The following is a 6,893-nucleotide window of genomic DNA, read 5'->3' on the forward strand; positions in this document are numbered from 1 at the left end:
TCTAAATGGTCTGGTCTTTATCATACTATCAAAAATATTGATCTAAGTGAACTAAATCTTGGCTTTTTCTTCTAATTCATCCTGTATCACTTTCATCATCAAATTCCATTTGATTTCTATCATAAGGTACCTTCCTTTCTTTGAATTCCTATTACAATCCAAACTGGTGAGGTCATTGTCAATGCATACCTAAGTTACTACAAAAGCCTCATAAGTTACAATTACTGCCTCTAGTCTCTCCCTCCTCTAATTCATTTTTAACACTGTTGTCAAAATAATGGTACTAACACGATTTTTATCGTCATTTTGCAGTTCAATTTCTTTAATGTCGCAACTTTACATACAGAATAAAATATGAACTCATTAGCTCAGCATTCATGGTCTTCCCACACTTTGACCCCTGAAATACCTTTCCAGTCTTAGGTCCTATTTCTCTCGAGGCCAAACACTCTATTCTAGTCAGACCAATCTCCCCTAAATTATCCATGTTGCAGACATACTATTATGTCTCCCAACCAGCTATTCCCCCTCCTATTCCCCAATTTTATTTTATTGTCCATCCCTCCTCCATGTGCCCCTGGGGTAAATTCTGACTAGCCTCAGTCGGTCTTGGAAAATCTACTCCTCTTGTCTTTGATTTATGCAAGGATGTGGCCAGTGAGTCATGAGGGAAATTCTGCAGGGAGCCTTCTGGGAAAGGTTTTCTTACTCTTATAAAGAGACTAAGAGAATTTCTGTTTCTAAAAAACGGCACAGTACTACTACTACCTGGTGCCATTGAGTCAATTCCAACTCTTAGCGACCGTATAGGAGAAAGTAGAACTGCTACATAGCGTTTCCAAGGCTGTAAATCTTTACTGAAGCAGACTGCCACGTCTTTCTCCTGTTGAGTGGCCTGTGGGTTTCGGTTAGCAGCTGAGTGCTTAACCACTGAGCCACCAGGGCTCCTTTTGGTACAGTAGATATCCTTAAAAAAGACCACTTACAAAGTATCTAAATTAGAAAATAAAACAACTGTATTTTTTTTTTAATTAATTTTTATTGTGCTTTAGGTGAAAGTTTACAATGTAATCAGGTCAGTCTCTCATACAAAAATTTACATACACCTTGCTATACACTCCTAATTGCTCTCCCCCTAATGAGATAGCACAGCCCTTCCCTCCACTCTCTCCTCGTGTCCATTCAGACAGCTTCTGGCCCACTCTGCCCTCTCATCTCCCCTCCAGACAGGAGATGCCAACATAGTTTCATGTGTCTACTTGATCCAAGAAGCTCGTTCTTCACCAGTATCATTTCCCATCCCATATTCCAGTCCAATCCCTGTCTGAAGAGTTGGCTTTCAGAATAGTTCCTGTCTTGGGCTAACAGGTCTGGGGACCATGACCTCTGGGGTCCTTTCAGTCCCAGTCTGACCATTAAGTCTGGCCTTTTTATGAGAATCTGGGGTCTGCATCCCACTGCTTTCCTGCTCCCTCAGGGGTTCTCTGTTAAAACAGCTGTATTTTTAAATGCACAGCAGAGCCTTAAAAATTTTGATGAAATCTAGGTACCAAACACTGAAAACTAGGCTAAAAATCAGAGTGGTACTTTGTTTCTGGCACTACTGTTACTCTGGAGAAACTTGTCAATCTTGGTAAACACGATGCTTGTATTTCAGTGGCTGAATGGAGTCAGGAGACACAGGTCCCTTCCTAAAGGTGAGACACTCAAAGAGCTAAACCCTTAGGGCCAGAAAGAGTGTAAAGCAAGTAAGGCACTTATCTCACCTTAGTCCCAGATCTGCCATTAATGAATGGGCTGACTATAAAATTACCTACTGAAAACAGCAAGTGTTGGTAAGATTGTGGAGAAACTGGAACACTCATCTGTTGCTGGTGGGAATGTGAAACGGTATACCCACTGTGGAAAACAGTTTGGTGGTTCCTCAAAATATTAAACATAAAATTACCATATGACCCAGAAATCTCAGTCCTAGGTATATATCCAGAAGAAGTGAAAGCAGGAATGCAAACAGAAACTGGTACACCAATGTTCATTGCAGATTTTCACAGTAGCCCAAATGTGGAAACAACCAAAATGCCCATCAACAGATGACTGGATAAACAAAATGTGTTATATACATACAATGAAATATTACGCAGCTGTAAAGATAAATGAAGTTCTGGTGCATGCCACAACATTTATGAACCTTGAAGACATTATGCTGAGCAAAATAAGATCTCAATTATATGAAATAAAAAAATTTATAGAAACCAAAAATTATTAATGGTTACCAAGGATAGGATGGAGGTCAAAAGGAAGAGTTTTTGTTTGAGGGGCATTGAGTTTATGTTAATGGTGGTGAGATGCTTTGAATGAGGACAGCAATAATGGTGGCAGCACAACATGAAAATGTAGTCACTGTGATTGAGTTGTAAATATGGAAGCTGTTGTGTTGGTGGGTGTTTGGTGTGTGTGTGTGTGTGTGTGTGTGTGTGTGTGTGTGTGTGTTTTACCACAATAGGGGAAAAAAAATTGTACCTGGAGTGGGAGAAGGCAGGGTACTTATTTGTCTGTCTCTGCCTGGCACCACTAAAATTTTTTAGAGATTATGTTTCCCACTTAGTCCAGTGAAATCCAAGTCAGGATAATAATAAGAATTCTTCCTAGGTTGGTAGAATGCCTGGTTACCTGACAGAAGCAAAAAGGGAGAAATACATCTTCTCTAGAGGGATAAAATTTCAATCCTGGTCCCATAAGATTTCTACAGAAAAAGACCTGATGAACCCAAAATTCCCATCACCCAAAATTACAAAACACTTGAAGAATCAAGGCATTATGGGCAAGAGTAAACACAAATAACAAGCAGCCTAATTTGACAACCAAAATCTTCGATAATGGAATTATTGGATAGAGAATATAAAATGATGGTTTAAAATATTTAAAGAAATACAAAGTAGAAAACATGAGACAGAAACAATATATAAGATTTTAGAAACCAGACAGATGTGAATAAAAACTAAATGGAAATTCAGAAATGAAAAACAGTAATTATACTAAGAACTTGATGAATGGGTTAAAGAACAGATTAAACACAATGAAGAAATTACCCAGAATGAAGTACAAAAAGATCAAGATATGGGAGATCTGAAATAGTGATAAGGAGGCATGGAAGATAGAATGAGAAGGTCTATCCTATGTCTAATTGGATTTCCAGAAAGAGATAATAGAGAACCCGGGAAAGTGCAAGAAGAATTTTTTTTTTCTGTTACTTATAGAAGACATAAATCCTCAGATTCAGAAAGTACAATGAACCCCAATCAAGATTGAAAAAAAAAAAGTAGCAATAAACATCATGGTGAATGTGCAGAACATTAAAAGAAAGAAATCTTCAAAAAATAGCCAGAGAAAAAAATTATTAACTCAGGAATTACAATTAGACAGACAGAAGACTTGAAGTTAGCAACAATAGAAACCAGGAGGCAATAGCTTAATATTTTCAAAATACTGTGATAAAACCCCTGTCAACTTAGAATTGTATGTCAAGGTAACTACTTTTTTTTTTTTTAATCCCATATCCTTACCTAAATTAAATATATATAGTACTTGTCCATGAAAGCAAAAGTTTAGAAACTACTAGTTTAGCAGACATTTTTCCAGACACAGTAATCTCAGTAATTTGGGGGTTTCCTTTTTTTAAAAAAATAATTTTTATTGTGCTTTAAGTGAAAGTTTACAAATTAAGTCAGTCTTTCACATATAAGCTTATATACATCTTACTACATACTCCCACTTACTCTCCCCCTAATGAGTCAGCCTGCTCCGTCGTTCCAGTCACTCGTTTTGTGACCATTTTGCCAGTTTCTAACCCCCTCTACCCTCCCGTCTCCTCTCTGGACAGGACATGCCAACATAGTCTCAAGTGTCCACCTGATACAAGCAGCTCACTCCTCATCAGCATCTCTCTCCAACCCATTGTCCAGTCCCTTCCATGTCTGATGAGTTGTCTTCGGGAATGATTCCTGTTCTGGGCCAACAGAAGGTTTGGGGACCATGACCGCTGGCATTCTTCTAGTCTCAGTCAGACCATTAAGTCTGGTCTTTTTATGAGAATTTGGGGTCTGCATCCCACTGTTCTCCTGCTCCCTCAGGGATTCTCTGATGTGCTCCCTGTCAGGGCAGTCATTGGTTGTGGCCGAGCACCATCTACTTCTTTTGGTCTCAGATGATATAAGTCTTTAGTTCATGTGGCCCTTTCTGTCTCTTGGACTCGTAAATATCTTGTGACCTTGGTGTTCTTCATTCTCCTTTGATCCAGGTGGGTTGAGACCAATTGATGCATCTTAGATGGCCGCTTGTTAGCATTTAAGACCCCAGATGCCACACTTCAAAGGGGGATGCAGAATGTTTTCTTAATAGAATTTATTTTGCCAATTGAATTAGATGTCCCCTGAAGCCATACTCCCCAAACCTCTGCCCTTGCTCTGCTGACCTTCGAAGGATTCAGTTTATTCAGGAAACTTTTTTACTTTTTGTCCAGTCCAGTTGAGCTGACCTTCCCTGTATTGAGTGTTGCCCTTCCCTTCACCTAAAGTAGTTCTTATCTACTGTCTAATCAGTAAATAACCCTCTCCCACCCTCCCTACCTCCCACCTCTCCTAACCACAGAAGAATGTGTTCCTCTCAGTTTAAACTATTTCTCAAGATCTTATAATAGTGGTCTTATACAATATGTGTCCTTTTGCATCTGACTAATTTCACTCAGCATAATGCCTTCCAGGTTCCTCCATGCTATGGAATGTGTCACAGATTCTTCACTATTCTTTATCCATGCGTAGTATTCCATTGTGTGAATGTACCATAATTTATTTAACCATTCATCCGTTGATGGACACCTTGGTTCCTTTCAGCTTTTTGCTATTGTAAACAGTGCTGCAATAAACATGGGTGTGTGCATATATCTGTTCGTGTGAAGGCTCTTATTTCTCTAGGATATATTCCGAGGAGTGAGATTTCTGGGTTGTATGTATGGTAGCTCTATTTCTAACTTTTTAAGGAAATACCAGAAAGGTTTCCAAAGTGGTTGTACCATTTTACATCCCTAGCAGCAGTGTATAAGAGTTCCAATCTCTCCACAGCCTCTCCAACATTTATTATTTTGTGTTTTTTGGATTAATGCCACCTTATTGGAGTGAGATGGAATTTCATCGTAGTTTTAATTTGCATTTCTCTAATGGCTAATGATCGAGAGCATTTTCTCATGTATCTGTTGGCTGCCTGAACATCTTCTTTAGTGAAGTGCGTGTTCATATCCTTTGCCCGATTTTTAATTGGGTTGTTTGTCTTTTTGTGGTTGAGTTTTAACAGAATCATATAGATTTTAGAGATCAGGCGCTGGTCGGAGATGTCATAGTGGAAAATTCTTTCCCAGTCTGTAGGTGGTCTTTTTACTCTTTTGATGAAGTCTTTAGATGAGCATAGGTGTTTGATTTTTAGGAGCTCCCAGTCATCTGGTTTCTCTTCGTCATTTTTGGTAATGTTTTGTATTCTGTTTATGCCTTGTATTAGGGCTCCTAAGGTTGTCCCTATTTTTTCTTCCATGATCTGTATCGTTTTAGTCTTTACGTTTAGGTCTTTGATCCACTTGGAGTTAGTTTTTGTGCATGGTGTGAAGCATGGGTCCTGTTTCATTTTTTTGCAGATGGATATCCAGTTATGCCAGCACCATTTGTTAAAAAGACTATCTTTTCCCCAATTAACTGACACTGGGCCTTTGTCAAATATCAGCTGCTCATATGTGGATGGATTTATATCTGGGTTCTCAATTCTGTTCCATTGGTCTATGTGCCTGTTGTTGTACCAGTACCAGGCTGTTTTGACTACTGTGACTGTATAATATGTTCTAAAATCAGGTAGAGTGAGGCCTCCCACTTTCTTCTTATTTTCAGTAATGCTTTACTTATCTGGGGCTTCTTTCCCTTCCATATGAAGTTGGTGATTTGTTTCTCCAACATATTAAAATATGTCATTAGAATTTGGATCAGAAGTGCATTGTATATATAGATGACTTTTGGTAGAATAGACATTCTTACTATGTTAAGTCTTCCTATCCATGAGCAAGGTATGTTTTTCCACTTATGTAGGTCCCTTTTAGTTTCTTGCAGTAGTACTTTGTAGTTTTCTTTGTATAGGTCTTTTACATCTTTGGTAAGATTTATTCCTAAGTATTTTATCTTCTTGGGGGCTACTGTGAATGGTATTGATTTGGTTATTTCCTCTTCGATGTTCTTTTTGTTGATGTAGAGGAATCCAACTGAGTTTTGTATGTTTATCTTGTAACCTGAAACTCTGCCAAACTCTTTTATTAGTTTCAGTAGTTTTCTGGAGGATTCCGTAGGGTTTTCTGTGTATAAGATCATGTCATCTGCAAATAGAGACAATTTTACTTCTTCCTTGCCAATCCGGATGCCCTTTATTTCTTTGTCTAGCCTAATTGCTCTGGCTAGGACCTCTAGCACAATGTTGAATAAGAGCGGTGATAAAGGGCATCCTTGTCTGGTTCCCGTTCTCAAGGGAAATGCTTTCAGGATCTCTCCATTTAGAATGATGTTGGCTGTTGGCTTTGTGTAGATGCCCTTTATTATGTTGAGGAATTTTCCTTCAATTCCTATTTTGGTGAGAGTTTTTATCATGAATGGGTGTTGGACTTCGTCAAATGCCTTTTCTGCATCAATTGATAAAATCATGTGGTTTTTGTCTTTTGTTTTATTTATATGGTGGATTACATTAATGGTTTTTCTAATGTTGAACCACCCCTGTATATATAAAAAAAAAATACCTGGTATAAATCCCTCTTGGTCATGATGAATTATTTTTTTTGATATGTTGTTGAATTTTATTGGCTAGAATTTTGT

Source organism: Loxodonta africana, chromosome 20, assembly GCF_030014295.1.
Source record: "Loxodonta africana isolate mLoxAfr1 chromosome 20, mLoxAfr1.hap2, whole genome shotgun sequence".
Lineage (NCBI taxonomy): Eukaryota > Metazoa > Chordata > Mammalia > Proboscidea > Elephantidae > Loxodonta > Loxodonta africana.